Source organism: Falco biarmicus, chromosome 5 (assembly GCF_023638135.1).
Source record: "Falco biarmicus isolate bFalBia1 chromosome 5, bFalBia1.pri, whole genome shotgun sequence".
NCBI classification, from domain to species: domain Eukaryota; kingdom Metazoa; phylum Chordata; class Aves; order Falconiformes; family Falconidae; genus Falco; species Falco biarmicus.
This window is the reverse complement of record NC_079292.1, coordinates 86,952,072-86,971,245: the sequence shown is the minus strand read 5'-3', so window position 1 is coordinate 86,971,245 and position 19,174 is coordinate 86,952,072. Positions and strand designations below refer to the sequence as shown.

Below are 19,174 nucleotides of genomic sequence, written 5' to 3'. Positions count from 1 at the left end.
ATGTTAGACACAGTTCCTCTACCAAGTTTTCCAATGACAGCTTCCCCTACGTTTACTGTTGATTCCAGGTAATTCATCACATAATAGGTTACAAGCTGCAGGCACTGCTGTGTCACTTCCACTCCCAGTAAATGTGCAGCCTTTTTCCCCACCAAAGTCAGTAGAAGTGTCTCTGGTATGATGTTCTGCATCTTATCAAATCACACCTATGAGATACTAGTTCCTTGAGGCAGGAGGCCTCTTTTAGACATTAGATACAATGCTGAGTGTACTGCTGGAGCTAGACAGATGTATCAGCTCCTTTCATCTGTTAATACAAGTGCAAATAAAAAGAAAAATCTGACCTGGATTTCACTGACAGTCAGGAATAAACTCTGGATTTAAATACAACAAGCAAGGCACTTCAGTCAGATTTATGTGCCTGCCTTGGAACATAATGTCCCTAAAAAGAGAACCTGGATTCACTCTTTCTCAATGACATAGTGTGTCAATGACACATCTTCCTAATGTGCCTCTGGTGTATGATTGTTCCTCCTGTTTCCTCTGGCTTCACACAATAAAACACCTTTTGAACAAGCACCTTGCCATCTTGGAAGCTGAATAAACTCAGTCTGTGCCTGAATCACTCAAGAAGTGTAGGAAAGAAGGCAAAAAAATCTGCCAACATGGCTGGAAGAGAAGCTTATCTTGCCTTGGCTGAGTTTGCTTTGGTTTCCCTCTCCAGCTTCTTTCCATCAATCACCGTACTGATGTATCCCCAAGGGTGCTGATCCCAGAACAATATGCTGCAAAGATCATTACAGTCTAAAAAAGAAAAGAAAACCCTGTCGCCATGGATGTTATGGGTTTCAGCTTTTCACATTTAATCCTTTAATTGGTCTTCCTGGCAAGAAAAAATTGATACTTGGCTTTATGGCTGCGTGGATGAGCCCTACTGCAAATCCCATTGGGATGAAGCTACAGTCATTTGGCAGTAAGAAGATCTTTAGCAAACTCCCAAAAGCCTACCCAGAGGGTTCCTTGTTGACATCACAGTTTCTGTATGATGTCATACGTCCTCCTAGAAAACAAACAAAAAAAAAGCAGTAGGACCTCCAGATATTTGATGAGACTGTGGCTAGCCCTTGCTCTGCTTCTGTATGCATCAAGAGCTATGTCAAAGCAGGGTTTGGGTCTTGGCTTGCAGCCAGAACATCGATGAATGCAAAATACAGAATAAGAAGGTTGAACAGGCTGTATGCACAATAAAAACAAATATTGTAAAACTATTGAGTGTACTGGACAAGAGGGATAGTACATTACACTGAGTTGTTCAGGGAGGTCTAGTCTCATATGTCTTCCAAACTTACACACTATTGCTTTGTGAACAGTTCTATAGGCTACCTGTGTGCTGTTGGGCAGGTTCAAACAAGGGCTAAGCAATCTGACCAACAGACTCTTTGGAAGAGACAGTTTTGTCTTATGTGAGTATACAAGTAAGTTGCTTCAGAACCCATCAGCTAAACATCTCAATAAAATTTAATCTCCCATGCCCCAGGCCAAGAGCGATAGCAGCTTCTTTGCGTTTCTAATGAGCAGCCCTTGAGGTATGAAAGAGAGAAAAGACTTCATTTAGAGTAAAATGGAACGCAGGAGCTCTGATTCACAGTCCTATTCATTAATGACTGGTAACTCTTTCTTCTCTAAGAAAAGGGAAAGACTTAAGTCATTGCAACGGGTGTCCCTCCAAGATAGGGGTGTACTTTCTTCTAAGTTAACAAGTTCCTGAATACAAACCTGAAGATTTGGCCCTAAAAGCCTTCCTCAAGTTAGTCAATTTGTGCAGATGTAACTAATGAGGCATCTGGATCTTACGACCCATCCTCAGGCTGTATGTGTAATGAAAAGAGAGCAGATTAACACCTATGAAGCTAAAAATAAAAGCGTCACCTCTGAGGCTGGGCCTGTTGTGCTTATTGCAAGGGGTGGGATAGGATTGGTAGAGCTGTGCGTCCATCGTGGATGTCACCACGGCACACCCACGCCAACATCTCCACGGAGACACAGCACATTTCTAGCTCCTGCATCACCAACTTGTTGCCAAGGAAACAAGAGGATGCAAAAAAAAAAAAAAAAAAGGAAGAAAAAAAAATCTCAATGACATTCAATTTTGAGACAGTCAAGAAACCCCTGAAAGGGATTTTAAAAGTGCCTGAGAAGGAAATGGAAATTGGGCTTCTAATTACAGATTCTCAACCAACTCCTTTTTATTCCCCAGTTATTCTGTCTGCTCACGTCACTGACTTCCTGCCATTCTCTGTCTACAGAGGTACGAATGCCAGACATCAGTGAAAAGAGAATCAGAAAGAGCTTTCCTGGAGTGAAGGAGAGGGAGGGAGCGAGGGAGGGAGCGAGGGAGAGCAGGGGAGAAGGTTATTCAGTACAAGCAACAGTGGAGATTCCATAATTCAGAGAAAGGTGGTGGACAGAAGTTGCAGAAAGGAAAATGTATGGAAGAAAGGCAGAGTGGGAGTGAAGGTTTCTGTGAGAAGGAGATATATGCAGTTGGCAGATGTGGGTGTACACATGCATATCTACAACCAAATGCATGTGTATTTTTATATATGCAGCTGAGAAGGCACGTGTGTATACCAAGGTATATCTACATCCACACTGGATGGTCAAAAATCTGAGTTGTGCACCCCCCAAAAAAAGTATTAAGTTTACTTAGAAATCCAGCAATCACACACAATAAAGTTTGTCTTTTCATTTTGTCTTTTGATCCATTGTAGCACTACATTTACAAGCTTTATCCACAATCAGCTACAAATTTACATCCCTTGTTACATGACAGCCAGCATTTTCATGCAACCACCTAACCCTAGGAGCTGTGGCTTTGCAGAAAAGTAGCAAATATAAGGAGAATCATATGGAGGTGGCAAGAGTTGGCAAGCCTGACAGTGCACGTGAACGCAGGAGCACACCAGAACCAGCAGATGCACCTGCTACAAAGTGCCTGAGTGAGTACAAAGAGGAGGATTTGTTGAGTGTTTCTGTGCAAAGACACGGCCACCAAGACAAGCTGTATAGGTGTTATCAAAGCACAGCAGAGCCAGATTCCACCAGCACTAAAACTAGTGCGGTCCAGATTTAGATGCACCAGCTATCTTGGGGAATGAGCACAGAGAAGATTAACTGTTTGAGTAAATGTCTGCATATCATCTTACTGGAGCGTGGGACACAGGGAAGGTTTCATCGTATGAAAACACGAAGTGGTGCAGACATTTAATAGCTATCCTGCACAGCTAGCAGAGTAGCTTGCATTTGGGTTAGTGCTGAAACAGATGAAAGAGCTCTGTCTTCACTTTCTTCTCTTCAGTATTCACAGAGTCTCACCCTTCTTCACACCTCGAGCCTGTCATCAAGCTCGCAGCCAGAGGTGAGATGGCCATAGGCCAGAGAGGCAAACTTACAGACAGAAGTTAATTACTATTGAATCGCAATGAGGGCCTTACAGAATGACACTGAGGGATCCCCATTAGTACCAATGGAATTCATCTGGACTGAATCCCCATGGAATGAATGATTTATGGCTATCGATAGCAAAAGGCTGCCAGCAGTAAGCTTTGAACTCCATCCCAGGTACAGAAGAAGCAGTGCTGGCCAAACACAAATATCCCTTTATGCCCTCTACCACCTTCTCCCTGTCCCTTGCACATGCCTTTGCAGGACTGAGAAGTATCTACCCACTTTGAGGCAGATTTTCTTCCCCTTGCTAGAAGCAGGTGTGAAGGAGGATGCCAAGTGCTTCTCTCCAAACCTGTGTGCTGACAGTCCTGGCAGTCCAACAGCTTTTCCTAAGGTTGCCATGACATGGAATTCACGGGCATATGAATCACGGTTGTGGAGAACACCTGCCTACATGCAGATGCTGCGTTCAGATTAGCAGAAGCAAGTCCTGACCATGCAGTTCTCCACCGCTTACTGCATGAGGTCATGAGGTAACGTGGAGTATCCAGTCACCTCAGGGACTGTAAGCAGGAGAGGACAGGGAGACCACCTCTCACATGCATGCAGCAATATGAAACCACAGGAACACAAGCAGCCTAAATCACCTAAATGATGAAGCTGAGGTCAAATTAAAACATTCTAAGCAGTTGTCAGTGGTCCACTTCAACTTTGTTCCTGCGTAAGGTGACAACAGCTGGAGTGACTAAGCTGAAGGCCATGGAAAGTGGCCTCCCCTTTTCCTGTCCCAGTGCCATGCTGCCTTGCGGACTCAGCCCTTGTCCATGGAAGCAGAAGACAGTGTGGGCATATCTGAAGGGGCCATCTCAGCCCAGTAGAGCTGTGAAGACATGGGGTTCCTGCTGCTGAGAGTTAAATATGGGTGAGATATAGGAAAGCAGAGGCATTGCTGTCAAGATGCAGGGGAGGTCTGAGTCAGGGAAAAGACAGTCGGCTTTTTTCTCTCTTCAGCACATAAAAAGGAGTACCTTAATTCTCTCTCCATCATACGGCTAGTCATACTTTTCCTCTAGCATATCCAAAATGTTACCTTTTCTCAATGCAGATAAACCCACTATTCAGGTGATTACTTTTTTTTTTTTTTTTTTTTTTTGGGGGGGGGGGAGAGGGTGGGAGGAAAAAAAAAAAGGAGTGCTTTTAGCAAGGAGTTTAGATTCACAAATTACTCATGAAAAAGGATATAATGCATTCTTTTTAAAAATGCATGCTTATATCACAACTTGCAGCTTCTGAATCACCAGTAGTGTTCATGTTTCCTGGAGGGAAAGATGTATCTTTGGTAACTTACTGTTTTGAATGAATTTATCATGAAACACCCAACAACTACCATTAAAATTTGCTTTGGGCAAAATACAAGTTCTGGTAATTTTTGATTTTTTCTGTTTGCTCCAAGTGCTGTTCATCAATGAAATGAGCACTTATTCCAACATACTTTTTTTCAGGGAGGAATTTTTTAAGTCATACTTCCTTAAATATAGTTTTGCCTCTTCAACAAATATTTTAATAGCAAGTTTTAAAAGCCTAAGAGCTTTAAATGAAAAAGTATAAAAAGCTCTAGGATATTCCAGAATTTTGGAAAAACATTTCTAAAACACTGATAGTGGTTTCTTTTGTGAACAGAATTGAAAGAGAGTTTACAAATTATCTAATATACAGACACATGTATACATATAAACTTACATGCTATGTTGTTTTTATACTTATATTTTCATTTTGTGAAACAGACGTACATTGTGACTTGACTTTTCTCTGAGTACACACAGTATGAGCTTCCTCTCTTTAACATACACAAGAGTGTAGGCTCTGTCATTTATATGCATACATACATACACATGCATACATACTATAACACACTGCACCTCTGAAATGCATATACACTGTAATCTCACCCGCTAAACACACATAAGCAAATCTTCTCTTTAGCATAAGCACAGCTACACACACACCTGCACAATGAAATCTAACACAGAGGCCCTGAAAACACAATTTTATCTCTCTCTGATATATACTGTCATTCCTTTTCCTAACACAATGTAATCTCTCTCTCACTTACTTTCTTCCATACACACAGACACACAGCACATACAGTCTAATCTTATCTCTCTCAGATTCAACTATAGTGTCTACATTATTTTCAAAATTGCATAAACACTTTCTGCCTGACATTTTCATCTGTAGACTCCATCACTCACAACTACACAAACGCTTGCAGAGATGTGAGGATGTAGAGGGAAGTCCCTGATCACATAAACTCCTGTGTGCTCAGGTAAAAAGGCCTTTTCTGGCAAGACTGTTTTACAAGGGAGAAGATGTTATAAGCAATGTTTTCACTTTGGATGCAATATTAGTTACATGGTGCTTCTTGTTACGATACTATACTACCAACAAATAGTAAGAGACTTTAACAGCTTGATAAAAAAAGTCTGCTAGATCATAAAAACAGATTACTTCTGTATTGCTATCATTGTCAAACACGTCATTGATACGTTTCATGATACGTGCTGCAAGCAAATTACAATATGCAGTTACACTGATATTTCATGTGACATATAATACACAGTAGGCCCTGAGATTTCAAAAGAAAAAAAAAAAAGATGTATAGAGGAGGTTCCACCTCCACTTAAGCTATTATTTCTACAACAAAAGTCTACGCTTAAATCACTTGTATTAGCAGGATTGTTCTAATGGGAATATTAGATTAATGTCTGCCTCTGAGAGTTCTTTATACAATGGAGAGTGGTAACAGTAAGAATTAGAGGATGCAATATAGAGCATTCCCCTTGCATGTCACTGATTCAGAGCCAGGGCAGTTAGTCGATAGTTTTGGGGGGACCTCTGCAAAAGTGAGCTTCATATCCTCGCTTTCATTTCCAGTATCCAAATTATCTCATAACAGAACCAAATATTACAATGAAAATGCAGTGAAGAACCTGGAGCTGATCAGTGATACTACAGAGTAGTTAAAGGGGAATTATTTGCAGGGCCATGTTGGGCTACAAGAATTTTTACAACCTCTGTAGACAGGCTTTAAAGAAAAAACGCAGAGGAAAAAGTTATTTTAAAAAAATCTCAATAAACGAGCTTCAAAGGTATTGTCTTAGCTCTAAATAAGCACTTGTAGCTACACAACTAAGGTCACTATCAGGCAGCAACTTGCTACAGTCCCTGGGAAAATGCTACTTTTAGGTAACAAGGGGGATTTTGCCTAAGAATTTGGGCCAAAGTATCAATATGGCTTTAAGAACACTTCCTTGGAGACATGGGAAAGGGAATACTTTTGTGGAGCCCAAACTCACCAAAAAAATTGATCCACTGAGAGACTGGAAAAGCAAAAGCAGCTGTCTTACTACCAGAAGGGACTAAAAGAAAGGTTTTTCATTTATGCCTTATGATACTGCTCTGATTAATGATACTTTGCTTTGAGAACGCTGTCTGGATATCTGTCTCAGTGCAGGGCCACACAGCTCCCAACAGAAAGGCTGCTGAGCCAGGACCAACTGGCATTACAGGCAACTGGAGTGGAGGGATGAAGGCAAAGAATAGGAGAGACAGCAGATCTCATTTTAGGAGTGTGAAAGCCTGGAGCCTGAGGAATTGCTCTCAGAGGGTATGAGCATGGAAGTGCAGTACCCCTGGCTATGATACCTGTAAACAGCACAGGTGCATTTTCAGCAGCACTGAAGAGGTCATGGGAAACTCTCATGACCAGCAGCATTCTGCCCCTTGTTAGGCTATAATCCCATTGGAAGTCTGAAGCAGTGGTTTCCTGACATGGCCAGCACAGCCTTCAGCTACCACACAAATATCTAAAGCCAAGCACATGACAAAACTAGACTGCTTCTAACCACTTTTGACAGGACAGAAATTGACTCTAATCTACTGCAGGAAGCACGTACCACCGCAGACCTTGCAAAATCCATACAGCGAGTGTTAACGTCAGCCTCTTTCTATCCACAGAATTGATAGAGCAGGAGCAGATGTACTGCAAACTTCCCAAGCACACCACGTACCCTCATATGCCTCTTCTCCTCTTGCCCCCTGGAACAGATGCCAAGTGTCCACAATCCTCTCTGTAAGGCCATCCACAGCACGGGCACACTGTGTTGCATTAGAGAATAAGAAAGCGTTTCACAAGCAGGACCCAAACTTGCTCTACCCGTGAGGTAGGAAAGTATTACTAAGCCCCTTTCTACAGTGAGAAACCCAGTGCAGATGAACATAGGAACCGCAAGCCTGATACAGCGTAAGAGCTTCCTGACCTCTTTCCTGAGATACCTGATAGCCACCTGGTCATCTGCTGCACGGAAAATACTCTCTAGAAAACCAACTGGGAGACTAGTTCAGCTGCCCAGAGCAGCTCCAGATATTTTTCCTTCTTCCTGACAACTTCTCCCTGCATCAAATACTCTGACATTAGGGATCCTGGTCGTTTTGAATGTTATATAGATGTCATTCCTGCTTGAGAAAATTTGGTAGGCCTCACGCTGCCCTGCCCCACGATGGCTGATGACAAAACCCTACTTGCTGGTTGTGAGACAGATTTATTTCTTAGAATCACCTTCGACACACTTCAGCAAGTCTCTGAGAACCTGTAAAGAAATGTCACCTGTGGGTTAGTCCGCTCATTTGGAAAACTGTCTGCTCAGCATCTACTTGTGGTGTCTTGGCCATTGGTTTGACATTAGGAACAAACCTGGGGGTTTTGTGGCCTACTGAACAAATGGTTTTCTACAGGTTGCTTGGTCAGTGGTACCACTGTCACTGCCATCTCCATTTCAGTCACCTTCTGACCTTGCTGTTCTTCCTCCAAACCTGAGCAGAGGCCATGCTGTCAAACTTTCTAGGTAAGCTCAGTGTAGACTCCTGCAGCTCTTCCATTTTTATTTCTAATGAGATTGACCCATAGAGGCCACTCCACTGAGGATTCAGGAGAAAGCCACTAATCAAGCTGACAGAGCCATGTGACAAAGCTTCTTCCTCTCTCTCTCTTCCACACTTTCCTCTTCTTAATGTCTAATCAACCTAGTTATCTATCTTTCTGTCACAATAGTAGTTAAGTAGCTCTTGAATATTTCAGAAATAGAAACAACCAACATCCTCCTTTCTTCTTTTCCTTCCCAGGCTGTAGGAGGAATTGTTCAATTAGTTTTTTAGGTGGCATGATTTGTTTGCTTGTTTATACGCTTACATGTGAGTGGGTGTTTTATAGATGTCTGTGAAGAGCTCAGTGGGGTAGGGCTAGCCTGAGGAGCCAAGCTGTGTATTTATTACTGAGAGTGGAGAGATGCATGACCTTCCACAGCCGACGCGGTATGGACCTCCACAGCATAGCACAGCCCCTGTCAGCAATCTGTCTCCTGCTTTTAGCCCAGCCCCACCAGCAAACCTGGGAATCGCCCATGGAAGGAAGGGATTTAGTGGGGGAAGGAAGAGGAAAGAGCAGTAATTATTTTGGACCTGGCTACTTCAAGATTGCCTGTCATGGATAAACCAGATAGCCCCCACTACTGCCCGAACATCTAGAGGCAAATGCTGTAGAGAGGGTCAGTATCTTTCATTGGGCCAACTGCTATGGACTGGGAGGAAAAGACACACATAAGCTTTTCTTTGGGTTTGAAGCAGCAGTGGAGTGAAACACTGCACAGATTTTTGCAAGAACTTTGACATTTTTAGTGCTCTGAGATATGACAGAAGCAATTTCCTGGACAGTGTACTTTTCAAAAAATCATTTTTACAAAACTTCTTTAAGAAACGGTTGTGCCATAAAGTACAAATATCCTAAAATATTTTGCTCTCATCAATGCCAGATACTCCGCTGGCTCCTAACAACCACATTTACTGAAACAGCTTTCATCCTTTGAACAGCTCTTCCTTTCTCCATATACCATATGGTTTTTGAAGATCCTGTAAATAGAGAGAACCGGAGGCAATACCAAGGGTCTCCTGCCATTTTTTAAGCTAGTTACTACTCAAGGGATAAAATAGTATCAAACATGATGTCAGGAGTTTCATAGTGAAAGGGTAGGGCAGAAGAAGGCATTTAAGTTGGGAGAAAATATTTCCAGCATTGGATTCATTGGAAGAGTGTTACCTCTGTCTAAACTACATGGCCATTTGGGGACTTCACATAATGCTGGGATGACTGTTTTCAGACTTTAAAGGGTATGAAAGAAAAAAAAAAAAACCCAAACTTTCTTTGTTCACTCCAAGGAAGTCCCTGTCTAAGTCTGTCCAACTGAATACCAGTCTTTCAGCACTGATTTCCAACAGGTTTGTCTGTTATGTTGCCAGTATAGAATAGTAGAGTCATTGATCTAAAGCCCTTCCTCACATATATGTGTACATGGGAGCTGGGACAGAGGGGAGAAGCGAAGGTGAGGTGCTAGGTACTGGAAGAATCCTGCAGTCCTGCAACACTCATTTTGCAAGAATCTGAAAAACAACACAGAATTGATGACCCAGCTGGATTCACATTCTAGTTGCCTATGAGACAAAAAGACTTCCTCTTCAAAAGCAACAGCTGATAAGGAATTGGTTGGATGGTCACATCCAGAAGGTAGCAATCAATGTCTCAAGGTTCAGATGGAACTCAGTGATAAGTGGTGTCCCTCAGGGGTCTGTATTGGGACCGGTACTATTAACATCTTCATCAAGGACATAGACAGTGGGATTGAGTGCACCCTCAGCAAGTTTGCAGATGACACCAAGCTAAGTGGTGTGGTTGACATGCCTGAGGGATGGGGTGCCATCCAGAGGGACCTGGACAAGCTTGAGAAGTGGGCCCATGTGAACCTCATGAGGTTCAACAAGGCCAAGTACAAGGTCCTGCACCTGGGTCAGGACAACCCCCCATATCAATACAGGCTGAGAGATGAAGGGATTGACAGCAGCCCTGCCAAGAAGGACTTGGGGTTACTGGTGCATGAAAGGCTGGACATAAGCCGGCAATGTGTGCTTACAGCCCAGAAAGCCAACCATTTGCATTTGGGCTGCATCAAAAGAGGCATGACCAGCAGGTCAAGGGAGGTGATTCTGCCTCTCTGGTGAGACCCCATCTGGAGTACTGCATCCAGCTCTGGAGACCGCAGCACAGGAAAGACGTGGACCTGTTGGAGCAGGTCCATAGGAAGGCCACAAAAATAATCAGAGGGCCGGAACACCTCTCCTGTGAAGAAAGACTAAGTGAGTTGGGGTTGTTCAGACCTTTAAAGGTCCCTTCAAACTCAATCTATTCTATGATCCTATGATGTAGGGAGTCCTGAAATTTGAAAAGCAGAAGGGAAGAAAACAGGCACTTCATTCAGCTGTAGCATGGCTGCAACGAACCATCATGAATTGTCATTATAGTGTCTCAGCATTGGGATGTCAATGGAAAGTCATTGCACCTCTGTGTGAGATTAGCTTAAAAACCATGCCATTCAAAAAAAAAAAACCCTGAACCACATAAAATGGGTTCTTTTTATTTCCTCTCTGGGTTTTCAGTTCTCAGATTTCATTGGGTCCAATTTTCCAGTATTGTCTGCAACTGTGAAGACTAGAAGCACATTTACAAAAATGAAATCTTTTATTATCAAGTATTTCCATGATTCCAGTATCTGGAGATTTTAAGAAACACCTGAAGTATCACTCAGTGCACGGTGGTGACATTGCTGTTCCCAGCACAGGTCTGTTACAGTCTTTTTGTTAATGTATCAGGCCATTTTCCCCTTCTATACACTATAACCTTTCCTTAAAGCTATGGATTTTAGGAAGTGCTGAGCTACTGCTCAGCGATGTGTACACAACATTAGCTCGGAAACCATGTCAAAGTTTCCTCCTACAAGGTAGACCACAAGCAATAGAAAAGCAGCAGGAGCTGCACTCAGCATTTATTTCAAATATAGGCATTTATGCCAGTGCTGGAGGGAACACATCCCAAATTAAGCATGCCAGAGGGTCTCTACTAGCCCTTTCCAAGAAAGTAACGCTCCCTTGGGGAGAAGGCTCCCTCTCTCACTTTCTCTTTCTCCCCCTGCTCTGCTTCACCATGAGAAAAGGCTGCATCTTTCATCAGGCAGAGTCAAGCCTGCAAATCCCTTGGCAGACAGCAAACAGATTTGTCTGTTTGCTGGCCCTTATGTGACCAATTCACATAGTATAAACAAATGATGATGCAGATGCTAAAGATGGCAAGACATTACAGTGTAAACAAAGGCTCTTATGGGATCCTGACAGCTCCACCACTTAGATCACTGCACACTGAAAGCAGGAGTGCAATCAGAATGCCTCTGTCTCCATCCCACTTGGACTCCCAGGTAAGATGGTTCATATGTACATGAGACCTGCATGGCACAAGAAAGCCTCTCCTCTCAGTACCCAGCACTAGCACAGAGACCGAAAAGCTGGGAGAACTCAAGGCTCTGCAGGCCTGACAGTATCACTGATATTCACATGGAAATGTGAGCATCACTACCTGCAGCAAAAGCGAACTATGTTAGACCATGAGGCAATGGGTCTCTTGAAGAGCATGTCTGTCCAGCTCCCTGCACATTCTCCAGGGCAGAGAATCAGAAACCAGAAGATCAACAGCCCAGTGGAGCAGTACATGCATCCCCCACTCCCCCAGGCAACAAGCAAAGGAGGGTGAGTGCTAGGAAGAAGGCAGGCTGGCTCCCTGATGTGAGAGCCCTGCTCATAAAACTCAATTAAGTGGATTACAGATGAGCTCATTCCCAGCGGTGGGTCACATTCCATTAGAGGCAGGCTCGATGCCAGGCGGACAGCACTGCTCAGATAGCAGCATGGTCCATCCCACCACTTACCGTCCCTGCCTCTGATTTCACCACACCTTGCTAGATTTTCTGCCCCATGCCCCACCACTGCATGGCAGACTCATTGCTCATCCCTGCTCACCCTCTTGGTGAGATAACTAGAGCCAGCGTTAGGTCATGGAGACAGGAATGGCCAAGCCCTCTGAAACACTGTGGTCTTGGGCAGCAATGTAGGAAAGGGAGAAAGAGTCAAGGGGTGCAAGGGGAAGATGAGCAGAAAGGGAGGTTCTGTAGAAAATGATGGCAGAGTTCATGATGAGGCAGGAAAGGATGGAAACAGCCAGCCCCATAAACTGCATCAGTGGTATTTTACGTGAAAGTGAAAGCAATCAGAGCTCTCAGCTCACTAATCCCAAAGGCTTTTTCACAGCATAGGTATAAGATTACAGCATCGTCTGCTATACGAATGTGTACATACCACCTACAGACACCGCACTCAGCACTCACTGAATGTATGTGTGCTTGTATATGGGGAACAAAGAGTGTCTGAGGTAGATTTGTGTGTGGGAATGACTATGTTTGGAAGAGAAAGTGGGGAGGGAAGAGAGAAGGTGAATGAATCTGTGAAGGGTGAGCATGTGTGGGCGTGAGGGCAAGAGAAAGCTGGATGAATGAGTGTGTGGGTGTGTAATATATGGGCTAGAGTAAGTCAAATGTTAAAAGCACCTGCAGGCATTTTGCCAGATTTGAAACCTATTTTGACTTGCTTTGTACATCCCACTTTGCTTTTTACTGTTTGCAAACGTTCCTGGCAGCTCAGCTTAATTCGTACAAATAGCAACCAACCGAGAGCGAGCCAAATATATTGTGAAATAGGTTGAGGAAGACGCAGTTTTTTGTGCAGATCCAAGCAGCAGGGGCTTTGTACCATCTGGAACTTGCGTACCAAGTCCCAGGCACAGGCTTACAAGGGAGATCAGTCTAGTTACCTCCCCACCATTTGCCATCCCACGTGAGGAGCAAATACTTCAGACCAGTTGCAGAGTGAGACATGCTGTCTGGACAATGATCCTCATAGGGCGTGGGACCCACACTGCGCAGGCATCTGCTATGCTGGCACAGAAGACCTCAGTATCCACAACCTCAGAGAGAGCTTTCTGCTTTGTCTCAGAAGGACTGAGAGGGAGACAGCAGCCTTATGTTTCATCCCCTTGTGTGTGACAAGTGAACTCTGTTTGGCAGTGTGAGGCAGCAGGTTTCCTATTTGTTTTACCACCAGTTTACCGGGCAGTTTTGGAAATTCTGCTTGCCTTCTCCACATCTTTGTTTCCTAAGATATAAAAACCTAGCAGTAATGACAACAGACATGAGATCTCTTGATGAAAAGCACTATGTAAGACTCAGGTGATATTATTCTCCTGCACTAGCTGAGGGTGGATGCCAAATTTCCTGTGCATTCATTGGCAGCATTATCCAGCACTTCAGCTCTGAGGAAGTCCAAGCCTGAACTGCAGGAGCTCCAGCTCTGGAGCTCTCCAATTCTGCTGGTTCCTTCAGCAGATCATGAGCCAGGTTTTGACTGTCTGTCTCAGGACCTTCTGCATAATATGTAAAGCCCATCCTAGGTAGCAAGGGATCTCACAGTCCCTTTGGCATGTCCCAGACTGTGCTTGCTACTCTGCCCTTGGCAACGTCACCACTTGGCTCTATGTTGAATGTATTAGAGTCCAGAGTAGCTTGGATGCAAAAGTACTGCGGCCACACACCCTTTCTCTCCCCACCAAGATGCCAGAAGAATTTAAGGTTGTATATAGCAGCCAAAAAATCTGACCCCTTGTCTTTTATTCTGCTTTTCCCTTCCTTTTTGACTGGCTTTTCTTTATCAGTATCACTCTTTCTGATACCCGGGCCCAAAGGTTTCCTCCAGCCAGTGCTGTGTGCACTGTGCCAAGCTGCCTCACCCTGTCTTACTGACAGTTCCTGTAATGGCTGACCGTACAGTGCTATATCCTCTTGTCTGTGTGCATGAATTAGTTAGCCCTTCCATTTCACCTTCAACAGAAACAGAGTGACCTGTCTATACAAATAGCCCCCTCCCACCTTAACTAGAGGGAAGACAATATATTGCCTCTCTGAGGAACTCAAGAGAGAAAGAAAAAAAGACAGATGCTATCAGGGTGCCAAAGCACTATGTATAAAAAGCCTTTTTCACCCTAAGATTATATCAGGTGCCACCCGAAGAGCTGTTACCGAACCACAGCCAGAAATGGTGTGGTTCTATCTGGCGTGTTTTATCCCTGCCTCCTCTCCCCTCTCTAGCACTCATCGCTCCACAAGTGCATTTCATTCAATGAAATGCTTTAAGGCACTGCCTGCAAGGAGGATCTTCTATGAAATACCATGGCTCTGCCTTCTAAACCTTCCAGCTGAATGAGAATAACTGCTGTGGTCACCACAGCACAGGCTACACAAAAAAATGATGCTTGTGTTTAATTACACTGAGTGGTTGAGGCCACTGCCTTACTGTGCTCTGGGATATGTTCTTCTGAAAAGCAGCCAGGTTATTCTGCTGCTGCTGCCATTCCCACAGTGTCCTGGGAAAGGAGGAGGGGTGACACGGAGGGGGTTTTCTGCCAGGTTTAGCTTTAGCAAACATATCCGAGCTGGGGGATCTCAAAGGATGTGACTACACCAAGCAAAGATCCCCTGAGGCAGTGCCAGAGGTGGCTGGTAGATTCCCAGGAGTACAGGTAAAATTCAGTTTTTATGTGGGGATTTCAGCTGGACTATTCCTGTGCAAAAGAGAACAGAGAAAGAAAAAGTATTGGGAAGGGAAAGAAGGCAGAAAAGAACTGGAATGGGGATCTCTCAAGACCCCAGGAAGGAAAGAATAGAGGCAACAAGGATGTTTGTGAGAGGCCAGTACCTCAGCCATAAATGTTCTACACAGCTTAGCCTTTCTTTGAGTGACGCTGCCAGCCTGGCTTTGGCAGAGCTGACATCTGGGTTGGAGGTGCTACAGGACCCCTTGTAGCTACTGCCTACTCTTCCTGGAGTTGGTCATGGGTAGTTCTGCCCCAAATAACTCCAGAGCTGGAAACAATATGGCCACATGTGCTTCAGGACCAAATGAATTCTGCTTAGACATGGGAGAGATTAACCTCAATATCACACTATGCTAATATGACTAATTTTCTTCCCAGGCTCATGTGTCTGCATGGATAAGCACAGATATACCAGCTCATCTGGTGTATGCTCAAGTACTCACAGTACAGCACTGCCTTACTTGTCTGAACATACTTTGGGTAGCTCATCCATGAGTGTCGTTTTCACCACCCTCACGGGCACTCTTTTGTGGTGCAAGCAGTTCTTGGACTCAAAAACCCTCCCACCTTCAACAAAATCTTCTCAAAACGCTTTGGGAATCTGCCACTACTTCCATCAGCCAAGCTTCATTCACAGTGACCCCAAGGAGACCTGGATAAGAGAGAATCCACTGAGTTTCTTTCTTTTTTTTTCCCACCCTCTGGTTCAGAACCTTTGAGTTCCCAGGTATGAGAACCAGTGAATGATGAGTCCCTTAGACCATATTTAGAGCTGCCCTCTTCACAGCTAGACACGCAGTAACGGACGAATTTGCCAGTGGATCAGGGAGGTTTGTCACCCTTCTTGGGAGCAACTAATGACTATGGTTTTTAGAGGGGTTTTTTTCTGGGGTTCTGGGGTGAGTACTTGGGACTTCCTGAAGAGGACCAAAGTTTGTATGCAGCAGTAGTAACTTTCATCAGATTAAGGTATGCTCCTGGTGAAAAACAACCCCCCCTGCAAAATACCAGGAAAGCTCCTGGTACACCTGGAGATGGATAGCAAGGGGTTTTATCTGAATGCCTTATGAACCAATAGAAGCAAAAAAAAATGTTTCATCGAATCTTTTTGGGCCTAACATTCAACTTATTTATGTTCAACTTATAAGTGAATATACACTGTTATATTTATAACTACCTAAAGCAAATTTAAACATTTGCTAGATATCAAGCCCCTGAACTAAAACTTTGTGAACGCCAACCCCTACCCAAGGCCACCAACACGTCTCAGCCTTCAGATCAAACTTTAGTTACTATTCAAAGTAGCAGACAGACAATTGCTCTGCCACCTTCACCCTCCTGCCCCACTGCACACCCTGCTACTGCCTTTGTTTTTGGCAGGGCTCTTTTAGGAAGACACTGCCTGCAATGGACACCAGCATAAACTCGTGATGTCCTCCTTGTACATGTATAGCCGTCAGGTGGGCACCAGGCTGATTCCAACAAATTCACCTCGTGGGCATATATACAATTGTAATAGATTGTGATCCCTGGCTTCAAAAGGTAAAGTCAGCTGTGTTTAACCCACTGGTCTCACGCCGCAGATCCCTGGGACTGCTGCTTTCCACTCCCAGGAAGATGCGGCATTGCTCGGTCACCATGGTGACAAGCACTTTTCTATACGGTAACCACCGTCCTGAACTCTGCAACTCACTCCTGTGCGAAGAGAAGAGCGAGGCCGGGTGTTTACACACGCCGCTTGCCTTGGCTGTGCAAGCCCTGCTGCGGCTGGGCCCGCTACCCCATGCTCCGCTCTTCCCGAGCTCCTGCCCGCGCCCTGTAGTCCCACACTGGGGCATTTCCGAGATGACCACAGGCACCACCGCGGCTCCCACCAGAAGACGCGGCTGGGCTGACCTGCTAAATATTTTACGGGGAGAATGGCTGGTGCCTTTCCCGAGCCTGCTGCAAGCGCGCTCCTCGGAGGATGCGGCTGCAGAGGCGTATTGAGCAGCTCCCAGGCCAGCCCTCCACCAAAGCGAGCGCCGCCACAGCCAGCCACAGCGGCATCCCCACAGGCTCCTCACCCCCCTCTTCCTCCTCTGCCCACCCTGTCGCTGCCCTGTGTCAAGGGCACTGGTCAGCGTCCCAGTCCCCCCAGCTGTGCCAGCCTGAGGGAGGCTGGCGGCGGGGGTGCGGTGCGGGGGTAGGCAATGGCAGCCGCAGCGGGGCGAGCCCCCGCCTCGCCTCAGGGCCGGCGCCCCGCAGGGCGGCACCCGCGCCGCCTCAGGGGAGTGGGAGGCCGCGGGGACCCGCAGCCGCCCCGGCGAACCCGGGCTCCCTCCCGCCGCCCCGCTGGCCTGCGGGGAAGCCTCGTCCCTCCATGCGAAGGGTTAACGCCACCGCCCCTGCGCCGCCATCTCTCCCCGCCCCCACTCCCCCCTCTCGTCCCCACAGACGTGTCCCCTCCGCCAGGGCCTCCCCCCGCCGGAATCACCATGGAAACCAGCCCCGAGCAGCTGCCGGCTGCGCCCCGGTCGCCGCGGCGTCGCCGGGGAAGGCGGTGGCAGGCAGCGGCGGCCGCCACGGCTGTGCGACCTGCCCCCGGGAGGCCATTTGCATCCCCCCACGGGGATCTGGCGTGGCTGCGGGCGCCGGGCGGCCCGGCTGCGCCTCGGGGGGAAGGGGCAGCCCCGGCGGGAAGGGGCAGCCCCGGCGTGTCCCGGCGCTGCGCGGGGTGTAATGGCTGGGGCAGGCCGGCCGGGCCCGCCCTTACCTGGTGGTACACGGGCGCAGACCCCTGCCTCTCAGCGGCGAGCCGCCGGCCGCCATGGCGGGGCGGAGGGAGCGCTGCCCGCGGCCCGCCATCGCCCGCCCTTGTGCGGCCGTCCCGGTGCAAGCCCTGAAGAGGGAGGGTTAGGTGAGGCGGGTGCACCTGAGGTGGCCCGCATGTCTGCCGGCCCTGAAGCAGGATGTGGAGCCAAGCTCAGCGCTGCTTCCTTCTTCCTCCAAGAAGAAGACTTTCAGATGAAAAAGATCCCCAGAAGCATGATACATTATTGCAACCAGTAGCCCCTTCCAACGCACACAGGACAGTAATGGCCAGCCCTTGCGGTGGTCTCTGTTCTGGTGAGGGCTTCCCTTTTCCTCGTGTGTGGCAGCTGCCCTCCATCCACAGGGACAAAACCCAGACCTCTCACACAATTTATTTTTTTTCCATCAGGTGGAGTTGACCTAACCTGAGATACAGACCAAAACAAGGAACTTGGTTTTACTTAGTGGCAAAGGTTGTCAGTAGCCCACCCGAGCCCCTCAGGGCCCCTTGGTACAGTTGCCCGCGGGCCCATGCAGGCCAGTGTGCTCCAGCTCCCGGCGGGAAGGGGGCCGTGTGGCACAAGGGAAATGCCTCCATGTCCTCCTTGCACCTGGGGTAGGGCTCGTTTTCCTCTCGGTAGCTGGTACAACGCTGTGTTTTGGATTTAGAATGAGATTAATGTTGATAACACCCTGATGGGCTTAGTGGTTGCTAAGGAATGTTTATACTAAGTCAAGGATTTTCCAGTTTCTCAGGCCCTGCCAGCGAAAGAGCTGGAGAGGCACAAGAAATTGGGAGGGTACACAGCCAGGACAGCTGACCAAATTAGCCAAAGTAGCCAAAGGGATATTCTATAGCACAGAATATCATGCTCAGGATATAAACTGGAGGGAGTTTAATCCTGCTCGGGGACTGGCTGGGCTTCAGTCAGCAGGTGCTGAGCAATTGTATTGTGCATCATTTAGGGTTTTTTTCCCTTTTGGATTTTATTCATCTCTCTCCTTCTCATTACAATTGCCGGTGTTGTTATTGGTTATTATTATTATATTTTACTTTAATTATTAAATTGTTCTTACCACACACAAGTTTTACCTTTTTCCCCAAATCTCCTCCCCATCCCTTGGGGCGGAGGGCAGGGGGAGTGGGTGAGTGGCTGTGTGGTACTTAGTTGCCAGCTGAGATTTAACCACGACACTCCAGAAACCCTGGCAAAATGCACAGGTGACAGCAGATCCTGTGGGAACAGGTCAGGCTTTGCTTTCCTCTGCCTGTCAGACTGGAGAGTTAGCCTGGTGGTG

The 19,174-nt window shown here is 46.4% G+C and overlaps 1 long non-coding RNA gene across 1 annotated transcript; it reads right to left on the bottom strand.

The window, feature by feature from the left end:
* Positions 1 to 681: 681 nt before the first annotated feature.
* On the bottom strand, positions 682 to 18,004 carry LOC130149381 (uncharacterized). Its single transcript, XR_008821895.1, has 3 exons — positions 17,838 to 18,004; positions 15,650 to 15,734; positions 682 to 804 (listed from the first exon to the last, which is right to left on the bottom strand). It is a non-coding gene; the product is annotated as an uncharacterized LOC130149381 (long non-coding RNA).
* Between the last annotated feature and the right edge of the window lie 1,170 nt (positions 18,005 to 19,174).